The 26,012-nt window shown below is 39.8% G+C and overlaps 1 protein-coding gene and 1 long non-coding RNA gene across 51 annotated transcripts in view; one reads left to right on the forward strand and one right to left on the reverse strand.

The window, feature by feature from the left end:
- KCNMA1 (potassium calcium-activated channel subfamily M alpha 1) overlaps positions 1-26,012 on the forward strand; it is a 755,234-nt gene that overhangs the window by 487,277 nt on the left and 241,945 nt on the right. The gene's annotated exons all lie outside the window — the stretch shown is intronic.
- Positions 211-9,516, reverse strand: LOC112631187. Its single transcript, XR_003121086.1, has 3 exons — positions 9,499-9,516; positions 2,490-2,656; positions 211-469 (listed from the first exon to the last, which is right to left on the reverse strand). It is a non-coding gene; the product is annotated as an uncharacterized LOC112631187 (long non-coding RNA).

The raw sequence follows: 26,012 nt of genomic DNA on the forward strand, positions 1-26,012 counted from the left end.
CATTTGATGGAAGAAGGAGGAAGACAGGGCTGGCCTATTTCATCCTCTAATTGGATAATCAGTCCAGAATAATGATGGTTTGATTTTATTTGCAAACCTACACCTCAGGCAGTGGGTGAAGAAAACAGCATAAGCAACAATGCGAGTGTGGTGTTCATTTACATCCTCAGTTTGTGGCAGGAAGAAAGAATCCACTTATTGCTAATGATAAAGTAGTAGACCCACTTTATTTATTTTCACATAAATCATGTTGTGGCAGACATTTTCATAGTCCGAGACCAACTTGCTGGAGTTTTTCTTATCTGTGAGATTGTTCCTGTTGTGTATGAGCTGTTTTGCAGAGATCAAGAATCCCTGCTCAAGTGTGATCCATCTTCATCAGTGAAGTCATATGCTGTGAGGACTTCTGAGATACTGCCTGCTGCCACATGACCACTAAGCAGATGGTTTTATGCCTCTTGCATGGGTTCTGTGAAAAGATGGAGATTTCAGTGTCCATCCTCTGTCACTCACCAGTAGTATGCAGAAATGGGTGAGCCTAACAGAGTTGGTAGGTCAACAAAACCTGCCATTCAAATTCAGATCGGTGACCTTGCAGTCAGGGACAAATTGGGGTTAGGATGCGGGCTGAGATTGGAGACGGATTATTTCACTAGGCATGGGTTTGACCAGGCAGCCCAACAGCGCAAGGTCTTGCCCAACAGAATATTGTAAATGCTTAAAAGAGTTGGCAAAGGCCTCTAACAAAACAAAGAATTTATGAGTTAAGCCCATCTTGCATTCATTTCCTCATTCCTTCTACACGTATTTAGTGAAGGCTACTCTACACTGGACATTGGGATATGAACACAAAGAAGGAGACAAATCACACAGCCATTTATTTATAGGAAAAAAATGTTGAAATAAACACATGAGCTGAAGACTTTGGAATTATAAAATGAGAATTGCTAACTTGTTTTGGGTTGGAAGAAATTAGTTTATGCTCATGACATTGCTTTATTCTGGACTGATTAGAAGCATAATGCACATGGCAGGGGCAGGGAGAAGGGAATGACAATCCATCCTTTGAAAGAGACTCTTTCTCTCCTTAGGTTAAATAGATCATCAAGTCCTTGCATGTCAAAAGCAGAGATGTGAATCACTCTCCTTCAGAAAGGGAAGAAAACATTTTAAGCAAGTGCAGAGTTCCCAGCTGTGCTAGGCACGATGGATCATACACAAAGAAGTTGGACAGAAACCTTGACCTCAAGGATTTTATAGTCTATTTGAATAGAAATGATTTCTATATAACTGAATTAAGCCAGAGGGGAAAAAAATAGCATGATATTAAGTTCTAACGTGAGTGTTGCAGGAAACAGAAGGAACTTCCAAATGTTGTTATTTATAGATTTCTACCTTGTGAAAGGTAGAAGTACCTGTTATCAAATTAAACATTCCTTCCTCGTTTCAAGATGTCAGTTACATCAGAGGATGACAAACTATGGCCTACAGGCTACATATGGTCCATCACCTATTTTTGGAAGGAAAGTTTTATTGGAATGAGGCCAAGCTCATTCATTTTTGTATCATCTATGGCTAGTTTTCTCACTCCAATGGCCTCATTGAACACTTGCAGTAGAGATTGTGCAGCTCACAAATCCCAAAATATTTATGATCTGGCCCTTTACAGAAAAAAATTGCCAACCCCTGATTTAGATTATCCAGGTTGATCCTGGTGCTAATTTAGAGCTTCAAAATAAAACGCAGCTGAGGTGTGCCTGGTAGCAAATTAACACCCCCCAAAACAAGCACTTCATTTTCCTTAATGTTGAGCATCAGAATTAAACAGAGCTAAATCCCAAGATACCTGAGGCCCTTGTGAAAATGTTTTTGCTGACCCAAGATTCAGTGTTATGCTTTCTGCCCTTATAGAGAGCTAAATCAAGAGTCCCCTTTTGGAAGGAGTACCTCTGTTCTTTGTAAACTGTAATTGAAGATATAACTCACCGTGTTCTTCAGTCTTTATTCAAAGCCGCTGGCACAAAAATTCTGCTTGAATTTAATTTCAGGATAAAGTTGATCTCTGAATTGGCTTTACAGGTTTTCTCAGTTCACAAAAATCATAACCTAGTTGTTTCTCTCTTGCCATAGGTGACAGGAAATGCAAAGCCAATTTCAGAGGTGAGCTCAGTAGTAAACCCATGGCAGGTACAGGATGAGGCAAGAGAGAGGCCTGGGTGCAAATGTGAGGGTGGCTCACTCCCATGGCTATGCAAAGGCAGGGTCAGTCCTAAAAGGAACACCTCCTTACATGTTGTGCCTGAAGTGTCCCTTTCTCAGTCTTTTCCTGGTGGTGGCAGGTGCTGACTGGCAGTCTCCATCCCTTCTACTTTTAGATGGTGGGGGCCCTGTCCTGCTTTATACTTGTATATGGTGCTTTTATTTTGACCATGTAAACAGATTCAGGTCCTCCCTGTAGTCAACAGAGATAAAAATCTCAAAAATCAAACCTGTGGGTACTTCAGTGACCAGGGACCACCATCTGTCCCCTGTGGGTGCAGACATCAGGCAGGACAAAACGTTGGGGCCATGTGTCAGCATCCCAGCTGGGGCTCACCATGGGAAGTGGGATTAGGGAGGATTATTCCAGTCCTCTTCTTTGAGTTCAGGTTTTTATCTTGGGGAAGAAGAGAGAGATTGGACAAGGTTAGATTCACTTGTCTCCAACGTCCTGCATGGGGTTCTGGGACAGACAGTGCCTCAGAAATGGGAGGTCCAAGAGGATAGAGACTTTCACTGCTAGCTGATGATGAAGGGGAAGGGGATGAGGAAGAATCGGCTGAATTAGAGACTACTCCACCCCTCTGATGAAGAGACTAGCTTTCAGGGGGAATGGAAGGAGGGAGGGAGGCCAGTGGGGTGGGAGAGGAAGATTGATTGGAGATTAGGAAAGATTCTTTGGAATAGTCAAACCAGAGACCAAAGCAAAACATCTTCTTCCCTTGTAACTTGAGACCTGTGCAAATGACACAGGGTTCTAATTCCCAAACTTAATAAGAGTAAGTGTGTGAAGAGGTGACCTGGAGACACTTAATTCAAACAGTCTAGAATTCTGGGAATAAGTTATAGTACAAGTTATATGTGCCTGGTCACAGATTCAGCCTCAACGTTTGTGTTCCCTGTTTCAAGTCACACACATCAGATGACTCACTTGTCAGCTAAAAATAGGGCCATCACTGGCTTGCAAGTAGAGTTAGGTTTTATTTCTCTATTTGCTTCATTGTTGGTTCTTTTGTGCTCCCTCCTCTGTGTCTGCCCCCTTCTGCCATGCCCAGGTGGCTTCACGGTCCCCCTTCCCCACGGTTAATACTTCTTTCTAACTGAGTGATAAATGACTCCCAAAAGGAAATGTATTTCAATGGGGACCAATCCATTACACCCGAGAGAGAGGGGCCAAGTGCAGGGACTTCTGGAGGACACCAGGAATGAGTGATTATGTAGCATATTTTGCGTGAAAGGCATTTTGAAACACATGTAGATCAATTTATTGTCACAGCCCTTTAGAGGCATAATTCTCCTTTCTTTCTCTCTTTCTCTCTCTCTTTCTTTCCTTCCTTCCTTCCTTCCTTCTTTCTCTTTCTTTCTTTCTTTCTTTCTTTCTTTCTTTCTTTCTTTCTTTCTTTCTTTCTTTCTTTCTTTCTTTCTTTCTTTCTTTCTTTCATGAAGTCTTGCTCTGTCATCCAGGTTGGAGTGTAGTGGCACCATCTCCGCTCACTGCAACCTCCACCTCCCGGGTTCAAGTGATTCTCCTGCTTCAGCCTCCCCGGTAGCTGGGACTACAGGTGTGGGCCACCACACCTGGCTGATTTTTGTATTTTTTAGTAGAGATGAAGTTTCACTGTGTTGGTTAGGCTGGTCTCAAACTCCTGGCCTCAACCTATCTGCCCACCTTGGCCTCCCAAAGTGCTGGGATTACAGGCATGAGCCACTGCGCCCAGCTTCTCATCTTTTATTTTTACATGCAGTCATAGGTTTTCAGGTTTCATATAAGCAGCCAGGTTCTCTCAGTGCATCAGGAGCAGAGCCAGGGTCCAAACTTACATCCATTTGACCCCAAAGCACAGTTTTTTCTTACTGGGTAATGCTGCTGTCTTATGGGGGAATTTTAGGCATCGATAAACAAGGAAGAGAAGAGGGCTAATTTCTTTTGGGGGCTGGTGGATCTTCCCCTAAAATTATGTAGATAGTCATCTTTCCTATCTTAGCTAAATACAAATGTAGATTGTAAACAGCTCTTCAAGACTGTAAATTTTTTGAGGATGGATTTAGAGCAAATCTCATTTGTATCCCCAATATAGTTAGCCTAGTATCTGGCTCCTAGTAATAATCATAGCAAGCCCTGATTGAACATTTGCTATGCGCCAAGGACAATTTTAACTGTTATAGATATTAATTCATTCCTCACAATAACCCCATGAGGTAGGTTACTATTACTATTCCCATTTTATAGGTGGGGAAACTGAGACACTTTGAGTTGAAGGAACTTGCTAATGCTCACTCCCAATTAATGGCAGAGCTGGGATTTGAATCCTATAACTCTGGGCCCAGATCCCGTCTCTTCTAAATAGGTAATCAATGAAAATCTGTTGTTGAATACATGCACTGTTACTTTGTACAGGGTTGAGGGAATTAGATATGACTTCACTGAAGAGGTCAATTTCGTCTGAGTTCATTTCTTGGTCAATATTTTTAAATGAATGAATGGATTCAAGTGTCCTTTTTCTCTGACCACTTCTGTCTCAGAAAAACAAGCCTAATGCAGAGGACGAGGAGCAAGGGAGTTTTCCCAGTGACGGTAGATGAAGGTCTATGACTTCAGAGACAAATGAAGCCCTCCTAGAATTCTTTGAGGCAGACAATACTGGGTGACACCATGGGTGGGAGGAGTGCAAAATAAGGATACAGTTTATGACAGTTTTTATGGAATAGACACATGTCCAGAGAAATGGGCCCACATTCACTTGTGTGTGTGCATACATTTGCATAGAATTCTCTTTTAAATATTTTAAATTTATAAGAAATCCTTTCTTATGATGAACGGATTTATCTTGAAAAGTATTTCCCATTTTAAGAGTCAGAGACTTGAGGCAGGGTTGGAATAACTTCTAAGAGCATGTGGCTCATATGTGGAGATACCGGGATCCAAATCCCCAGCTGCTGGTTCCAGGGACCACATTTATTGCCACACCTATAGGGTCCTAGGAAGAGGCTGGCTGATGTGCCTCATGCAGACAGGCGGGGTTTTCATTTACAATAGGAGACCAGATTGCCCAGTGATGAAGGGGCATTCGATGGCAGAATATAGACCAGTTTGACTTGGGCGCTAGTGCTTTGGCAGATTTTTGGAGGAGAATTTGCTGAGTGTCAGACCCTGTGCAGAGCTTTGCAAACATCATTTTCTTTAATCTGGATAGTTCATCTGTTAAGTAGATGTCATAATCCCTATTTCGGAGATGAGGAAATGAGGCTAGAAGTTACATAACTTACTCAGCTGTGCAGCTGCTGGTGGCAGAGCGTGAATACAAATCCTTCACTTCTCCAATTGAACCAGCCATCTGAGTGGCTGGGGTTTCATGCCATACTGCCCACTGGAAGTTGGGAGGGAATTTATAGGGTTGCAGCAGATGATCTCTGTTTAGGCACCAGATGAAACTTTAGTGTTCTCTAAATTGGTACGAGCAGCCTCTGTTTAAGTATCTCTGTTGACGGGGAGATATCATCTAACATGGCAGCCCATCTCAATGTTTTTAATAAGTATATTATACATGCAATAAAATACATAGATCCTGAGGGTGTATTCAGTGAGTTCTGACAGAGATATGCATCACTGTAAAATGGTCTGTCATCCATATCAACATAGAAAACATTTTCATTATCCTGGAATGTTTCTTTATGCCCATTTCTGTCAATATCTGCTCTCCTCCCTTGAACATAAAAAATCACTGTCCTACAGCCGGGCGCGGTGGCTCAAGCCTGTAATCCCAGCACTTTGGGAGGCCGAGGCGGGCGGATCACGAGGTCAGGAGATCGAGACCATCCTGGCTAACATGGTGAAACCCCGTCTCTACTAAAAATACAAAAAACTAGCCGGGCGTGGTGGCGGGCGCCTGTAGTCCCAGCTACTCGGAGGCTGAGGCAGGAGAATGGCCTGAACCTGGGAGGCGGAGCTTGCAGTGAGCCGAGATCGCGCCACTGCACTCCAGCCTGGGTGACACAGCGCGAGACTCCGTCTCAAAAAAAAAAAAAAAAAATCACTGTCCTGGTTTCAGTCACTGTAGATTAGTCTTGTCTGCTCTCAATTTTTGTATGAATGAAATCATGCAAGATATTCTCTTTTCTAACTAGCTCCTTTCATTCAAAATAAGGTTTTTGATATTTGTATATATTGTTGTATATATTAACAACTTCTTCCTTTTTATTGCTGCTAATATTCCATTATGGGATATATGACAATTTGTTTATCAAACCACCTGTTGATGGTCATTAGGTTGTTTCCAACTTTGACTTATTTTGAATAAAGCTGTTATGAGCATCCTTGTACAAATGATTTTGTGGACATATATTTTTATTTTTATTTTTATTGGGTAAATACTTAGAAATTGAATCTCTGGGTCATAGGATAGATGCATGTTTAACATTATAAGAAACTGCCAGTTTTCCAAAGAAGATATCCCATTTTACACTTCTACTAGCAACGTGTGAGGGTGCCAGCTGCTTTGTTTCTTCACCAACACTTGGTAATGTCAACTTTTAAATTTTAGCCATTCTAGTGGATTTGTGGTGGTATCTTCTTGTAGTTTTAATTTTTATTTCTGTAAGTTCTTTGTCATATGAAGGTACCGCAAGTATTTCCTTTTAATCTGTGGCTTATCTTTTAATTTTATTAATTGTCTTTTGATGAGAAGTTTTTTATTTTACTGATATTTAATTTATCAGTCTTTTTAAATATGTGAATGCCTTTTGTGTCCTATCTAAGAAATCTTTGCTTATCCAAGTGTCCTCAAGACACTCTGCTGTGTTTCTTTATAGAGGCTTAAGATTTAGCTTTTACATTGAAGTCAGTGATCCATCTCAAACTAATTTTGCATATTGTGTTAGGTAAGAGTTGAGACTCATTTCTTTCCCTTTGTAGATACTCATTTTTCCTTCCATTTGTGGAGACGACTTTCTTTTTCTCATTGAGTTGTATTGGTACTTTTGCTATAAATCAATTGACTGTATGTATATGGGTCTATTTCTGGACTCTGATTCATTAATCAACTTGTCTTTTGGGGGGGCCAACACATTATCTCAACACAACATAGTTTCATCATTTTTTTGATGCCTATTAAAATGATCATATGATTTTTCTTTTAATTTTTTCAATGTGGTGAATTATATTAATTAACTTTCATTTTTTAAACCAATCTCTTGCTCTTGGGATAAACTCTGTTTACTTGGTTGTGAGGTATTATTCTTTTTATATACTGCTGGATTCATTTGACTAGTATTTATTTAAGGATTGTTGTGTCTATGTTGATGACATATTTATCTGTAATTTTTTTCTTTTTGTAATACTCTTACTAGGTTTCTAATGTCATGATTATTCTGGCATTATAAAACAAGTTGGGTTCTCTTTTCCTCTAGTCTCTGTAAGAGTTTGTGTAAGATTGGTATTATTTCTACCATAAATATTTGGTAGAATTCTCGAGTAGAAACTGCCTGAACCTTAAATTTTCTTTGTGGTAATGTTTTTAATTGAAATTTCAATTTATTTAACAGATATATAGCTGTTTACATTTTCTATTTTTTCTTATGTCAGTTTGAGAAAATTGTATTTTTAAATGAATTTTTTCATTTCATTAGGGTGTCAAGTTTTGGAGACATAATATTATTCCTAATACTTTACAATTATTCTCTTAGTGTCTGTAGGACCTATAGTTATGTCCATCATTTCCAGACAACTTTAGGTATTGAAGAGTTAGTTTCCCACCAATTTCTTTGTAAACACATTGAGTTTCTTTCAAGTCAGGACCAGGCCATATACTTCCCTCTTCAATATATTTGTCCTGCTGTTCCCTTGGCCTAAAAAAATTGCACTCACCACCATCTTTTCACCTGGCTGTCTGCTACTGTACCGTTAGGATACAGAATTATTGTGAAGCCCTTTTTCATATGCATGTCACATTTTCCATACCCATTCACTCAGATACACATTTATGTAACATACACATACCCAGATAACTACTTAGGGTTTTTCTTTACAGCACTTTACCCAAATTGTTAATTATAGTTATGATATATTGTTTCACTCTCTGATTATACTATAAATGCCACTGAGGCTGGACTTGTGCATTGTTCCTGTTAATCAGCAAATACCCAGTACCCAGCAAAATGCTTGGCACATAATAGATGCTCAGTATATCATGGTCGGGTGAATGAACCAATCCACAATGAGAAGAAATGTTATTCTCTGAAAATTCCACCAATAATTTTAGCCTTGCTAGAGGTCTGAAAAAAATAGGTGGGGATTAAATTATGGGGAGCTTCAACTAACAACTTATGGAATGTGGATATTTTCCTGTTTGTATTTTTAATGTTTCCCCTCTCTCTGTGTCATATTTTTGTTTACACTCAGTACCCTGGGAATGGAGACTATCATAGTAACTCTGGGCTGCCTAAACAAGATATCAAAAACTGGGTGACTGAAATAACAGAGATTTATTTTCTCACAGTTTTGAAGGCTAGACATCTGAGATCAGGATGCCAGCATGGTCAGGTTCTGGTGAGGGCTCTCTTTCTGGCTTGCAGGCAGCTGCCCTCTCACTGTGTCCTGACATGGCAGAAAGAGAGAAAGAGCGAACTCCCTGGTCTCTCTTCTTATAATGGCACTAATCTCATCACGAGGGCCCTATCCTCATGACCTTGTCTAAACCTAATTACTCCCTAAAGTCCCTCATCTCCAAATACCATTACATTGGGGTTTGGGCCTCAACCTATGAATTTGGCAGGGGTAGGGGGTCCATAATGTAGCCTGTAACAGAGACCTAAGAAGGGGCTGGGGTTGGTAATGAGAGACGATGCTGAAAACAATGGGACAAAGAAGTAGGGGGTGGGCCAAGGAGCTCTGATGAGTGTCTCCTCCCATCTTCCTCTGGAAAGCCCAGCATCCCTCTTCTTCCTCAGTCCTGTATGTAGGATTAGCAGAGGATTTGCGTATTTGGGTTATGTTAGTGCTGGGAGGTGGTCACGACAGTAGGAGTGGGACAATTCAGTTTTTCTCTCTTGTTGGTCATCATGTCCTCTGAGGGAGTCCTCCTTATGAGTCCTCAGTTGTCAAGCAGGAATACTAAAATAAAAGAAACGACTTAGTGGGCCCCAAACTGCAGCCTCTCTCACACTCTATTCTGTACCACTTGATTTGAGGAATTATAGCCTTTTCTTTTTCTATCCCCCTAAACCATGTTCAAAGGAGCTTACATGGTTATTTCCAGCGTGAAGCTGATTGATCAGCTCGCAGGACATTGTGGATCAGAGCGCTTCCCCCGCCCCTCTTAACTGCCTTTCTGATGTGGCTGCATGTACCCAGTGCCCAGAGCATGCCGGGGTTCTTGCAAGAAGGACTGGAGGGTGAGGGAGGAGAGAGTGTCTATTGGCTCCACCAGGACATAGATGCTGGTGACCTACACTGCGCTGGACAGGAGGACCTGTTTGCAGCACGGGTCAGAGGAACACAGGCTCCTCCAGGTCTTTCCAGAGCATTGGCGCCTGCAAGAAGTGAATGGAAGGGAGCTGAAAGCCTAGCCTATCTTCCTCCTTCTACCATGATCCCCAGTAAGATTCTGGTGTACCACCACCCATCCAGCAGAACCGGCACAGAGGTTTACAGACCCGGCAGGCACCGCAAGAAGTCCCTGGGGGACCTGTTCCATAATGGCTACAGGGTGAAGTCTGGGCTTGCTGCTCCCGAGAAGGAGGAACCGCCGAACTTCCGACAGTCATTGGTGTCTTGCTGTAGGGTTTGTGCATCCTGGGGTAAGGACTCCCCGCTCCATGGCTCTTCTCCTCCCAACAGTATTCTGTATTCCTGAAGGCTGCCTGGGAAAAAAAGTGCTTTCCCTGTGGGCTGGATTTGGGGAAATGTCCAGTGGAGAGGTAATAGCCACCTTGATTCCTGTTTTCTTGGCATACCCACCCAATGCAGATGTGCTGGATGAGGCAGAAATCTTTTCCTTCATTTCTAGATGAACTTAACTGGCTTCTAGCACTCCTGAATATTATTGAGCTATTAAAGAATATATTTCAGAAATGTGGGAGAAAGTTTGGCAAACGATGTAATAACTTGCTTCCTATTTATTAAATGGCAATAATTTTCAGTGAGTCAGTGTTTTCAAAAAAGGCATTTGGACCTTTCGATAATTTTTTTTTCAGGAGCTACACTGCGAGCTGAGGCTCATTTTCTGTCCTTACATTTGACTATGGGAGTGTGGTCTTGCCTGTCTTGGGCAGTACTTTTTTATTCTTACCCAGCAGAGATCATAAGAATAGTTTTCTAGGCAGATTTTCTTTCCTCAACTGCTTTCTGATAGGCATTTGGCTTTATTTAGGCATCTATAATATATTGGAGTTTAAAACAAATAGATTAAATCTACATTTCTTTCCATAAAAATGTCAGCCTTAAGGAGAGATAGCTTTTATTTCCAGGAAAGTTAGCAGTACTAGGAATTTCTTTAAAATGGAATGTAGTTCCTTTGAAACCTAGTTTAGGATTCTAATGCGGGTAGGCACAGCTCAAATACTTCTGCATTATGTAATGGTGCCTAACAAAATTCCAATTAGCAAGCAATAGGTGAAACCTAGTCAATCCTTTTCATTAGAACTGACATAAAATGTTTCTGTCAGCTAAAATGTCTGGAATCTAAATATTCATGCCTCTGTGTCTATAACCCTAGAATCAGCCAGCCAGATTGTTATGTTTCCTCTCCCTTCATCACAGAGAAGAGCTGCTCTGTGCTGTAACATCTGGCCTTGGAGAGAATCAGGATTAAAGCCACTAGAGAGAAGAGACCAAATGATGGACTTATTAAGCTAAGAGGAAGTACACTATTTCCTGAGAAAACATTGAATAATTGAGTAAAACCATGGGTTTAACTTAGTATCCAATACACTTCTTACTTTTCCTGTGAAAGGATTAATGCATGTATTCATTTACAGTAGTGAGTACTCACTATGTGCCAGTCACCACTGTTCTAGAAGAGGGTGGACTCGGTGGTGAGCCAGTGATTGAGACACCTGTCCCAGTAGAGCAGATAGTCTGCTGAGGAATGGGCAGGGGCAGGCACCTGAACAAGCAAACGAGATCATTTTAGATTGTGGTAAACCCCATAAAGAGGAATGCGTAATGGCGGCGAAGGACTGGGCTACAGATCGGGTGGTCAGAGAAGACTTCCATGAGCCAACCTTGCAATGATCTGGGAGAAGAACATTCCCGAGAAAAGAAACAGAAGGGAAGACCCAGAGCTGAGGACGATCTGGGAAATGTTTGTGGAGCAGAGACACTGTGTGCAGGGTGTGAGGACATGGAGAGTGGTGATGAGCAAAGACCATGGAAAGCCTTCCAGAGTGAGATAAGGAATCTGAAATGTAATTTTAGTAAGATGGATGCCATGTAATGGCTTTTAGTAGGGAGCAATGTAATCTGATGGATATTTGAAAAGACCATGCTGGCTGCTTTTTGGAGAATGCTGGTGGGGCCCGGGGGCGCTGGGGTAGAGAAGTAAAGCAGGAAGACCTGTGTAGGGCTCTTGGTCCAGATGGAGGTAACAGTAGTGTGAACCATGGTTCTGGCAGTGGAGAGGGAAAAGATAAGTTATTTCACATATATTTAAGATGTAAAGTCAGACCAGGCAAAATGGTTCATGCCTGTAATCCCAGCATGTCGGGAGGCTGAGCTGAGAGGATTATTTGAGTCCAGGAGGTCAAGACTCCAGTGAGCTATGATCATGCACTCCAGCATGGGTGACAGTGAGACTCTGTCTCTTAAAAAAATTAAATAATTGTAAAACAAAATAAAGAGGTAAAGTCAATAAGTCCTATTTGTTTACTTTTTAAAACTGTGTTTCTCTACTTACTGGCTCTTCTATTCAAATAGAAGACCTGGAAGCAGGAGCCTCCTCCCTGTGCTGCAGCATCTGGAACCACAAGGGGTGGTGGAAGCAGGCACTCCCTGTATGTGTGTGGATGAACGAATGAATGAATGGGTGACAATCTCAGTCTGAATATCAACTGATGTTAAGCATTTGTCAGAACAGGAACCAAGACTGGGTTAAGGTAGGGAGCCAGGACTGGCAACATGACAAAACTCTGCCACTACAAAAAAAATAGAAAAAATTAGCCGGGCACGGTGGCTGGCTACTTGGGGGGCTGAGGTAGGAGGATCACTTAAGCCCAGGAGGTCGAGGCTGCAGTGAGCTATGACCGTGCCACTGCACTCCAGCATGGCTGACAAAGTGAGACCCTGTCTCAAAAAAATTATAAAAAAAAAAAAAAAAGTAGGGAGCAAAACAGCCTGAACAATTACCAAAGGAAAGGATGGTGAAAAGGTCAGACAAGCAAGAACTGTTTATAGAACACACGTTCTGACTGCAGGAACAAAAGCCCAGGGGCATTTGAGAGGAAGCCAGACAGTCCTCTTTCTCCAGCTGGGAAGGAGAGGCTCAGATTCACTCTGTGCTGGGGCTAAGAAGCAGGTGGTCCTCACAGTGACCAAGCTGGGGATGGGAGGTGGGACCTGTGATGGCAGCAGGGTGCAGGGGACCACCCCGAAGAAGCCTCCCCATGCTCCTATGCATCCTCTGTTTACCCTGATATGCCTGCCCTCGGTGTGATCCCTCTGAGCTGCAAGGCCAGATAACAATGACCTTGTCAGACACCACAAAAATAATTGCTCTTCAGGATTTGCGTGGGGCTGCAGGGATTGGAAACGACAGAGGTTTATTGGAACCTTTCAGCTTTTTGGATTTAAAGATTAAGGAGTGAAAGGCAATGGAAAATAACAAATTGGAAATCCCTGGCAGGCTTTCTGGTATGGGCTTGGATGTGTTTGCTGTTGTGTTTTCTATCTTCTCCTCTCCCGGGGCCTCACATGCATGAATCTCCAGTCTTTTCTCTCTGGGGATCACAGGAACCCTGAACAGTGAGTGAGTTATCATTTACCTGTTTATCCCTCAATTTCTGTCAGTACAGTAACTCTGCTTTTATCTGAGAAAGGAGCTCAAGATCCCTTAATCTGTCTAGTTGGTCATTGCTAAAATCCACAGCACTAGTTCTCAGGAGGAGCCCCACCTGGTTGTGCAGGCCCTGGGCACCAAGTTTGACCCTCTGAAAGGACAGCCCTGGCAGGGGGTCCTCCTCTCTGGAGCCAATGGTCTCATGTGACTGAATCTTGCACGTGAGTACAGGGCTTGGAGCAAGGAAAACCTGTATTCCAGTCCTGACTTGCCACTGACTTTATGACTATAGCAATAAGTAATTATGCATAAAAATAGAAATTTTGATATAAATATTACAAAAAATTAAAAAGCTCAAGAATATTAAAGAAATCCAGAATGTTTGCCTTTGTCACATGACCACTGTCATCATTTTATGCTTTTCTTCTACTTTTACATTTTACATATACCTATAGTTTTCATAGTTTTATCATAGGGAACATGCACTTCATCTTTTCTTTCCTTTTTTCCCCCAGCATTTCCAGTTTGCTATTTTTTAAAAAATTGTGGTGAAAAACACATAACATAAAATTTACCATTTTAATCATTTTTTAAGGGTACAGTTCAGTAATGTTAAGGATGTTCTATTGTTGCAAAACAGGGCTCCAAAACTTTTTCATCTTGCAAACCTGAAACTCTACAGCCATTAAACAATTACTTTTTCCTCTCCCCCCAGCTCCTGGTAATCGCTATTTTAATTTCTACATTCCACTTCTTTAACTTAACATTATATCAAAAATTTTCCTTGTTACAATTTTTGAGCATGTATAATATCCTATAAAGAAGATGTACCAGACTTAAGACCTATTTTTGGATTTTAAGCTGCTTTCTATTTTTCTTGCTTAATGAACAATTCTGCAATAAGCGTCTTTGTTTCTGTAGCATATTTCCATATTTTGTTATATTTTCTTAGACTATATTCCCAGAAATGGAATTAGTTTGATTAATAATGCTGAATTACTTTCTGAAAAGGTTTTATCAGTTTATAATTCCACAGTCGAATTATGAGACTAGGTCATTGTAGAGTCATCTCCACTAGGTGAAACTCCAATATATTGCTATTAAGTAGAATAAATACAATGCTTACTTATTTTTGTTTAATTTGCATTTCTTTTATTTTTACATTTTTAAAGCATTTTTCAAGAATACTATATGGTTATTAACTATAGTCACCATGTTATACAGTAGATATCTTGAATTTATTTCTCTTATTTAACTGACATTTTGTATCCTTTGACCAACATCTACCCAACCACCCTTCCCTCCAACCACCCCAGCCCGTTTCTATGAAATCAGCTTCTTTATATGAGTGAGGTCATGTGATATTTGCCATTCTGTGCATGGCTTATTTAACTTAATATAAACTCTAGGTTCATCCACATTGTTGCAAATGAAAGGATTGATTCTTTTTATGGCTGAATAGTATGCCATTCTGTACATATATCACATTTTCTTTATTCATTCATCTGTTGATGGACACTGAGGTTGATTTTGTACCTTGGCTATTAGGGATAGTGCTGCAAAGAACATGGGAGTGCAGACATCTCTTCAGCAGGTTGATTTCATTTCCTCTGAATATATACCCAGTAGTGGAGTTGCTTGATTGTATAGTAGTTCTAGTTTTGGGTTTTTGTGGAACCTTTTTACCATTTTCCATAAAGGAAAATAGTACTAATTTACCTTCCCATCAACAGTGTGCAAGCATTCCTTTTTCCCACATCCTTACCAACACTTACCTTTTGTCTTTTTGATAATAACCCTTCTAACAGGTGTGAAGTGATAGTTCATTTTAGTTTTAATTTGCACTTCCCTGATAAATAGTGATGTCAAACATTTTAAACATTTACTATTGGCTATTTGCATTTCTCCTTTTGAGAAATATATTCAGAAATATCCTTTGCCCATTTCTTAATTGGGCTGTTTGCTTTCTTGCTATTGAGTTGCGTTCTCTATATATTTTGAATATTAAACCCTTATCAGATGTATAGTTTTCAAATATTTTTCTCCCATTCTGTAGGCTGTCTCTTCACTCCATTGATTCTTTCTTTCGTTGGGCCAAGCTTTTTAGTTTGATGTAATCCTCTTTGTCCATTTTTGCTTTCATTGTCTGAGTTTTAGGGGCCATTTCCAAAAAATTATTGCCCAGACCATTGTCATGGGGCTCTTTCTCAATGTTTTCTTCTAGTAGTTTCACAGTTTTGAATCTTAAGTCATTAATTCATTATGAGTTGGTTTTTGCATATGGTGTGCATTTTTTTTTATTTGAACCAAGTTAGCATAAATGGTTTCATTTAATTAATTTATTTAATGATTATTTACTATTCATATTTTCTACTTCATAATGTACCTGTTCATGATTTTTGCCTACTTATCAAATAATGATATAGTATTTTACATACATGCTTTTCACATTACAAAGAATTTATCCTTTTTGTATCATATTTGATTATGTTTTCATTGGGTATTGTCTTCATTATGATTTTTAACATGCAGAATGTTGATGTTTATATGGTGGTGGCAGAGCCTATATTTCAAAGATTGTGTGACTACTTTTACATCTGAAATTAGAAATTCTTCTTTTCAGAGGGCTAAAAATATATACCTACATTTTCCTCAACTTTTCTGTCCTGTGTTATCCATATTTACTTTTTAATTTGTCTCAAACTTATTTCCATTATGGTATGAGGTCCATCATTGAATGATGCCTGTCTTCCTTTTGATTTGTGATGACCTCTTTATTGTCTATAAAATTCTTCTGATATAATAGAGTCTATTTCTCTACTGCTTAGTCATTGTTGCCATTCTTTTATTATTTTCTTATTCTATTGCTTTGTGGTAAATGTGACTTAGATGATTTTTGCATTTTAGATTTTGATGAAATTTCTTTGTGGCCTAATATGTGGTCAGTTTTTGAGACTGCTCATGGCTGTTATTAAAGAATGTGTGTTCCTGGTTTACTAATATATGTGTGTGTCTTTCTGCCCATCCATTCAGACACATATAGATATGAATATATCCCAAGGGATTAAATGCTACTTAAATATCCGATATTTGTGCATTCTTGTCATATTTGCTTTATCTATCTCAAAGTAATACTTTTAGGTGTATAAAGTTTATTTTTTAGTTACATATTCTTGGTGGATTGTTCCTTTTATCAATATGAGCTATTACTTTTAATTCTTTTTTAATATAATTTTTATATATAATTTTATATAATTTTTTGCAGTAGCTTCCGCTTTATTTGATATAATCATTGCTCTATTTGTTCCTCTGTTGTCAGCATATGCCAGGCACATAATTTCCATTCTTTCGTTTCTAACTTTTCTGTGTGTCATGTTTACAATGTATGTGTTTTAAATAGCATGCGTCTGGAATTTGTTATTGTTGTTGTTTTCACATCATGTGAATCTCTGTCTTTCCATAGGTGAAAGTAATTATAATTTTATTTTATTATGATTGCAAATATATTTGGACTCTTTTACTATTGTAACTGTGTTTTCTGATGAATATAGCTTTTCTTTTTTTCCCCTTTTTGTTGGATGGGTTAAAGTTTTTGTTCTTTTTTACTTTTCTCCATTTGATTAAATTCCTTTGTTCTCTTTTTTTTCCTCTGGGCTATGGAATTTATATCCTTAAGGTTTTGATACATATACTTAAACTAATTTTTTTCTGTGAATATATATGATTGATTGTATCCTATCAAGACAAGAACTTCTGCACACCTTTCTTTTTCCTATTGCCCTCTCTCCTTCACACCTCTGTCTTCTATGTATTTCCAGAGATTTAAATTTTAGATCATTGTTATTATTTATTCATTTAAAACATACTCAGTCAACACATAAACAAATCCATTACTTTTATCTTTTCCATGTTGCTTCTTGTATCTCACTTCTTTTGGATTTATTTTTCTTTCAGCTGGCTAAGTATATATTACTTGCTTCAAATTAATCTGTCCTGAGAATTGTAAAGATATCCTTCTTTTGTTTTCTTGCAACCAGTGAAGCCAGGAGAATTGTGACAATAATTTGGCTCTTGTTGCTTTGAAGGGATTTATTTCTTCACATTGATGTTATAAAATTTCTCCACGATATACTTGGACTTAGGTCTTTTAAAATTTAACCTGCTGGACCGTTAAAAGACCTTTCCAATCTGAGGATACAAGTCATTCTTTTGGTCTAGGAAACTTTAATGTTATTTAAAATGTTTCCTGCTATTTCCTTCATTTTTTCCTTCTGGCAACTCAATTACATGGATGTTGAAAACTTTATTCCTGTTTTCTGGATCTCTTAGTTTTACTTTTGCACTTTTCGTTCCTGTGCCCCTTTGCATGAAGATGGCTATGTGACAGTCCAACCCTCTACTTTGCTGTGTGGCTATGTCCATTCTTCTATTAAGTTGGCCTTTTAAGTTTTCGATGTTCAAAATTTTAATTGCTAAGATATTTAGTTGATTTTTTGAGTTGAGATATTTTTTCACAACTCTTTATATTTTTCAAAAAAAATTTTTAAAGCAATTTTTGTTTAATGCTTTGTTAATGTTGTATCCTTAAGGGTCAGTTGGCCTGAGGTATAATACATGCGTTTCTTGAAGGAAAGTTGCCTTTCCTCAAATGTTTAGCAATTCTTTATTCTGTGCTTATCTTTTCTTTTCTTTCTTACTTTCTTTTCTTTTCTTTTCTTTTCCTTTTTTTTTTTTGAGACTGAGTCTCGCTCTGTTGCCCAGGTTGGAGTGCAGTGGCACGATCTCAGCTCACTGCAACCGGATTCAAGCGATTCTCCTGCCTCAGCCTCCCAAGTAGCTGGGATTACAGGTGCCTGCCACCATGCCACGCCCGGCTAATTTTTGTATTTTTAGTAGAGATAGGGTTTCATCATGTTGACCAGGCTGGTCTCAAACTCCTGACCTCAAGTGATCCGCCTACCTCAGCATCCCAAAGTGCTGGGATTACAGGCGTGAGCCACTGAGCCTGTCAATAGCTGGATGAATTTTCATGAAGAGAATGCATTTGCGAAGCCAACGTTCAGCTCGAGAAACAGACATTATTTCCCGCTCCCCCACCCTCCATCCCTTCTCCTGGCAACCTTCCAGTCACCACACCCCACAAAGGTAACCACTCTCCTGACTGTATATCAGTTTTGCTCTATTCTAAACTTCATATAACCGGGTCGTACAGAGTGACTCTGTGTAGGGCCTCATTCTCTCGATGTTATGCCTGTGTGATTCATCCATGTGGTTATATGTTTTGTCTTTTTTTGTTGAGACAGAGTCTTGCTCAGCCTCCCAAAGTTCTGAGATTACAGGCGTGAGCCACCGTGCCTGGCCTGTTTTGTGCTTATCTTTGCATTTGAGATTTTCTATTAGCCTATATGTGAATGCTGTCTTTGTGTGTTGCAGTTTATCTGGGGGGTACTGAGATATGCTATGGTGTATTTGGTGTATTTCTATTCGGTAACCGGTCTTACAGCTGTGGAGACAGTGTGTTTCTTCTAGGAGTTACAGTTTACTCAGGATATTGCTCTATTTTAACACCTCAGTTGTAGCTTGCTGCCATGTGCTGGCTACTCCTGTTTGGCACCCCAGTCAATCAGTGTCATTGTCACAGCCTCCCTCTTCCCAGGGTCAGCCACTTCATTTCACCTTTTGGATGGTTGTTTTCTTCTTCATTGTGATCTCTGCATCCCCCCCCCCCCACCAACCTCAGTCCCTATGTATTGACCAAAGACATTCTTAATATTCTGTTTATCATTGTGGAGATATATACATGTGTATGTATATGTCTTTCTTTCTCATTATGGAAATATATACATGGAAAATATATGTATATATTTATGTAAATATAAATAAATAAATATATATGTACGCCAAGTCAGTTTCTAACAGAATATCTACCAACATTTTGTCTTTGTCTCTTATGTGTTGTAATCTCCTCTTCCATTCTTTTTGTTCTTGTGGGATTTTGCTATTTCCTACCCCCCCAACATTTGTATTACTTTAGTGAAGTTTTGAGAGGAGGCAGAGATAAACTGTTGTGATCCATCTGCTATGTTTAACTAGAATGCTCTGGATTATCATTTTAATTCATTGATGAATTACTTATATTGGTCTTTTATATAGAATTTTGGCATCTATACTCTTAGTGATACAGATGCTTCTCAACTTAACCATGGGGTTACATCCTCACAAACCCATCATAAACTGAAAATATTTTAAGTTTGAGAATGCATTTAATACCCGTCACCTACTAAACATCATAGCTGAGGCTACCCTATCTTAAACATGCTCAGAACACTTACATTACCTACAGTTGGGCAAAGTCATCTAACACAAAGCCTATTTTATAATAAAGTGCTGAAAATGTAGTGTAATTTATTGAATACTGTACTGAAAGTGAAAAACAGAATGGTTGTGTGAGTACTTAAAGTATGGTTTCTGATGAATGGGTATCACTTTTGCACCACTGAAAAGTCAGAAAATCATAAGCTGAACCATTGTAAGTTGCGGGCCATTTCTATTTTATTTTTGTGCTTTGAGAGTCAGTTTTTGGTCCCCAGTTTATGTTTATTTTATAACATAAGTTAGTAGCTTTCCGTCTCGTATTGTATTATGGAACAGTTTAGAATTTTAATGAAATGGATGTACAATAATTTAATCATAAATTATATATGGGTACAGATTCTTTAAGGGAAGCTGTTAATATATATTTCAATTTATATCTCAATTGTTATCCTATAATGGATTTCTTTTTTGTGTATATCAAGTTTCAAAGTTTATCTTTTGCAGAAAGCCATCCCCCTCACTGAGGTTTTTCACAGATTTATTAGTATATCATTGTGGATAAATTTTTTTCTTTTTTTATTGTATCAGCCAGGACTTTATTTTATGTTATTTGTTTTCTTGTTGCTATTGTTTGCTCCCATAAAATTCTACAGATTTTTAAAATTTTTTTTCAAATTTGTTGGTTTTCTGGTTATTTAGTCATAAACGCTAAAGTAAAAAATCAACTTTCTCCTATTGTCAGGACTACTTTTCCCCCAAAATCTTAAGCTGAATGCTTTATTTTATAAGTAATCTCTTATTGTATTATTGATTTAACTTCCAGTTAGCCAGTATGTTCCTTAAAATTGATTTAAATAGACTGGTAGTGTGCTTAGTGGATAGATTACTGGTTTTAAATTACTCAAGTGATTACTCGGGTTAAGGGAAATTTGCTATTTGGAGAAAAAATAAAGCATTCTCCTTTTGGCATACTACTAGCTAAAATAAATAAATACATCAAGATGGATTCACAAGTTAGAGGTTACAAAAAGAAAATAAAAGATACTCTAAAGCAGTGATTCCCAAACTTGGCTGTACACTGGACCCATCATCATCCATCATCTGGCTGTACATTAGAATCTTCTTGATTAGAAAAATAAAGCTTGGTCCTTTTGCCACACTGTTAACCAAAATAAATAAATAAATACATCAAAATGGATTAACAAGTTAAAAGTTAAAGAAAATATATTCGGAACCACTGGTTCCCAAACTTGGCTGCATATTCAAATCAGAATTTATAAAAATTCTGATGCCCAGCTTGTATCCCAGACCCGCTGAATCTGGTGGGAGGCAGGCCCCAGTGTTGCTTTAAAATCCTCTGGGGATTGCAATGGCAGAGAAATCTGGGGACCACTGCCCTGCAGCCTTGTTTTCCCAAAGTGTGGTCTTCTGACCAACAGCATTGACAACAGCTTAGAACTTATTAGAAATGCGGAGTATCAGACCCCATCTGAGACCCACTGAGTCAGAATCCGGATGTGTACACATGCCAGGTGATTCGTGTGCACAATGGATTTGAATCCCATGCCTCCAAAGCAAGCGTAGCAAGTTAGTGCCCGTGGCCTATTTATATGAGTAACATTTTACTGGAATATGGTCACACCTATTTGTTTTCCTATTATTTACAGCAAAGTTGAGTCATTGTGACAGAATCTAAAATATTTATTAATATTTACTGTATGTTGATTTACAGAAAAAGTTTGCAATGCTGCTCATCCTGGATGGCTCATGGGAATCACTCCGGAGCCTTAAAACTCCTTCTGCCTGACCGTACCCCAGGCCCATTAAATCAGAATGCGGATAGGGGGTGCTGAGACCCAGGTGTCAACAATTCTGAAAGTTTCCCAGGTGATTTAAATGTACAGTTAAAGTTCGGAACCAGTGCCCTAAAAGTACAAAGAAAAAATATATAGATGCAGTAAATATACATATATATATATATCTGTAGGATGGGGACGGCCTCTTTTTGGATATTAAAAAAAGGGAACATGATGGAAAGAGGGAACTTGATGGAAAGATCGATATATTTTAGAATTCAGGGGGAAAGAAACCCACCTTAAGTAAAATTTGACAGTAAGAAAAACATTTTAAGCCAAATTGAGAAGAATGAAGAACTGTGGGAAATACTATATGGTATACAAAATCTTCTTTATATAAGAACACAAGTATATTACTACAAATAAGATAAATACACCGGCAGACTGGCAAGGCCATTCTAAAGCACTTTAGAGAAGAAAATAAAATGACTAATAATTATATGAAAAAATCTTTAGTTTCGTTTGTTAAGATAGAAAAGCAAAATAAAACAGCCATGAGCTCTTATTTGGGGTCTATCAAATTGGAATTATTTAACTTTTTAAAAAAAATTTTTTATTTTTTTTGAGATGGACTGTCACTCTGTTGCCTGGGGTGGAGTGCAGTGGTGAGATCTCGGCTCACTGCAACCTCACCTCTGAGGTTCAAGCGATTCTCCTACCTCAGCCTCCGGAGTAGCTGGGAGTACAGGCACGTACCACCACACCTGATTAATTTTTTGTATTTTTGGTAGAGACAGGGTTTTACCATGTTGGCCAGGCTGGTCTTGAACTCCTGACCTCAAGTGATCAGTCCACTTCACCCTCCCAAAGTGCTGGGATTACAGGCATGAGCCACTATGCCTGGCCTCAAATTGGGATTCTTGACCTGCCTCCCTCCCTCCCTCCCTCCATCCCTCCTTTCCTTCCTTCCTTCCTTCTTTCCTTCCTTCCTTCCTTCCTTCGTATTTTCTCTGTCACAGTACTCAATACAGTGGGAATGCAGGCAAAAGAGCATTTGCATACTGAAGGGAATGCTAATTGTGAGGACAAGTTGGCAAGATGTATCACAAGTCTTGAAAGTGCTTGCTTGAGGCCGGGCGCGGTGGCTCACGCCTGTAATCCCAGCACTTTGGGAGGCTGAGGTGGGCGGATCATGAGGTCAGGAGATCGAGACCATCCTGGCTAACACGGTGAAACTCCGTCTCTACTAAAAATACAAAAAAATTAGCCGGGAGTGATGACGGGCNGCGGTGGCTCACGCCTGTAATCCCAGCACTTTGGGAGGCTGAGGTGGGCGGATCATGAGGTCAGGAGATCGAGACCATCCTGGCTAACACGGTGAAACTCCGTCTCTACTAAAAATACAAAAAAATTAGCCGGGAGTGATGACGGGCACCTATAGTCCCAGCTACTCCGGAGGATGACGCAGGAGAATGGTGTGAACCCGGGAGGCGGAGCTTGCAGTGAGCCGAGATCACCCCACTGCACTCCAGCCTGGGCGACAGAGTGAGACTGTCTCAAAAAAAAAAAAAAAAAAAAAGGGGGGGGTGGGGGGGAAGTGCGTGCTTGAGTCCTAATGTCTGAATTGGAGCTGACTGGCTGAAGTCTGTACTACAAGCTTGGGCTTTGTGGAGTTTGTCACATTTTGGGGTGAAGCCTGGCTCTGTCGCTTTCAAACTGTGCTGAATACACTGTCTCGCTTGTTTCTCCTTAGCTATTTTCTTCTGTTGTATGTATTTTTTTTTAAAAAAGATACAGTTAGAAGTTTTAGTGTTTGTAAGTAATTTAATATACTAGATCATCAATAATAATAATAGATTGATGTCATTGTCAACATCATCATTTCACCAGTAATTTAAAATAACAGTAACACTATATATACTCTGCGTGTATGTGTATGTGGTGTGTTTCTGGGCTTTCTAGTCCATTTTGATGACTTTTCTGTGGCATGTGTACGCTTCTATGCTATTGTAATTCTCCACCTTCATATGATGAAATCACCATTTACTGAGTGCCTCTAGTATGCACACATGCACTCTTAGAATGCTTGGTCTTCCACTATGCAGATCACCAGGGTAGGATTTAATGCCCATGCCTGTGAGGGAATAGGGGTGGAGAACTCAGGCTGGGTGCAACTGCCTGGGAAGCCTCAGCCCATCCCACAGGAAGCAGTGCCACTAGATGGCCCTTCAGAGTTATCCCAAATCAAGGCAAGGCAGCCGACCTTTGTTCCTATATCAGCCAGCCTTTGTGTGTGTGTTGGGGTGGTGGGGGGCACCACCACCGACAGGGGATGTAGCCCCAGGTGAGGCAGCTCCTTGTAGCAGAGGGCAATTCTCATGAAGGGACTAGCTGTGAGCCTTTAGCAGGTCACTCTTCAACAGCCCGGGACAAATAAGATCCCTGAAGAGGGGATCTGGGCTGTACCCTACAGCATCCGCTATAGCTCATGTCTTTTATTCATTTAATCATTAATATGATACCCTAGTATTTTATTTAGGATTATTGTTATCAGTCATTAGTGTGATAAGCTTGCCATTAAAAAAAAAAAATGCATGGGGAACCTGTGTTCAGGTAATGCCAACTTTCTAAACCAATACAGATTATGGGAAAACATAGATAAGTCCATTTTTAAGACTTGATCATATAATAGTGAATAGATAGAGAAGTTTACTATTTTTTGAAAGTGTAAAAACCTCACTTGTAAAACTCTCTGAACCTGGAAACTTTTGTGGAGGGCATATAATTCCTGGCTTTTGGTACATACACATTTTCTTCTTCACAACTTTATTTATAGCTATTTTGTGTTGCCTTAGAAAATCATTTATTTCAGATATTTTATAGAATAAAAATAATAAAAGGTATTATAAAACAGAGGAGATGAATACTTGTCACCAAAGAGTTCCCCCTCTCACCTCGCTTTTCTTGGTCTCCTCTCTTAGCCTGAAGTCGCTGTCTATAGTCTTCTGGGCTCTTTCTGGGTATAGCCAGAGCGGTCATTGGTTAAGGCTTTTCCCTGATGAGGCTACTTTCTACTTCCTAAGAGTGCAGCCCTGACCTCTCTCAGGGGACCCTGCAGGGCTTGTGGCTTTTCCCTTTAGTAGGTGACGTATAGTCTCAGAATTCTGAATGTGGATTATCTAACCTTTAACTCTACCATCTAATTCTTTCTCAAAACTTTGATTCACTCATTCAGTTCAAACAAGGATTTACTGAACCTTCACCTTATGCCAGACAGTATGTTCGATGTTGGAAATATAGCCCTGAACAAAACAGACATCAGCTCCTCCCCTCATAGAGCTGATGCTACAGAGAGGGAGACAGAAAGTAACCACATAATGGAGATGCCAGTGCTTCATACTGAGGAGAAAAGTAAGGCAGGAAAGAGGATAGGGAGTTGTACGGGTGGTGTGGGAGGATTTACATGTTTTGGTCAGGTAGCCAGGGAAAGCCATGCTGATCAAAGGACATTGAGTAAGAACCTGAAGGAGGTGAGGGAGTGTGCCATGTGGGCATCTGGTGAACAGCGTTCCAGGCAGAGAGGCTGCATGTGCAGAGGTCCTGGGTCAGTAGCATGCCTGTGTGTTCAAGGCTCACTGAAGACATCTGCCAGATCAGCAGACAGTAGTAGGAGTGGCCGTAGGAAGCCATCAGATCCAAAAGGAGATAGTGCTGGTGGTGGGGTGGTGTTGCTTTAAGCTGTTGGAGGACTTTGACTTTTACTCTGTGTGAAATGGGGGGCATTGAAGGCTTCTGAGTAGAGACCACAAGGGGTCCAGGGCAGAAAGCAGTTAGGAAGCTGATATGGTTTGGCTGTGTCCCCACCCAAATCTCATCTTGAATTGTAGTTCCCATAATACCCACATGTTGTAGGAGGGACCCTGTGGAAGGTAATTGAATCATGGGGGCAGTTACCCCTATGCTGCTGTTCCTGTGATAGTGAGTGAGTTCTCACAAGATCTGCTGGTTTCATAACGGGCTTTTCCCTTTTTGCTGGATACTTCTCCTTCCTGCCACCATGTGAAGTAGGATGTGTTTTCTTCCCCTTCTACCATGACTGTAAGTTTCCTGAGGCTTCTCCAGCCGTGTGGAACTGTGAGTCAATTAAACCTCTTTCCTTTATAAATTACCCAGTCTTGGGTATGTCTTTATTAGCAGAGTAAGAAAATACAGAAGCTATTGTGAATGATTCCTGAAAGACCAACCATTTCCCCAGATAGTCTGGCTTGATCTGAGGATAAAATGTAGATGGACTTTTTTAACCTATGGAGAACTTCACTGACTCATTTGCATTAATGAAACTCAGTGCCATAAAAATGCCCAGTATGAGACAGTCAAATAAGTAAAGGCCACCCTTGTTCAGCCCACAGGGGTCTTGTTCCTGCATCACCCTGGATCCCTTTTGCAAGGAGACATTTCCCTCTGGTCTCCATGTTGGGAAAAATAAATGATTCTCCTGCAAGCCAGTTTGTTTTCTCTCTTATGTATACACTATTAATCTTATCCTGTCTCCCTGCTTGCTTTTGTTAAGAAGGTGCTCAGAGCTAGATCTGCAGTTTGTCTCTAGCAAGAGTATAGGACCCTGTGGGCTCTGCATTCATTTCTTTCCTCCCTT

Source organism: Theropithecus gelada, chromosome 9, assembly GCF_003255815.1.
Source record: "Theropithecus gelada isolate Dixy chromosome 9, Tgel_1.0, whole genome shotgun sequence".
NCBI lineage: Eukaryota > Metazoa > Chordata > Mammalia > Primates > Cercopithecidae > Theropithecus > Theropithecus gelada.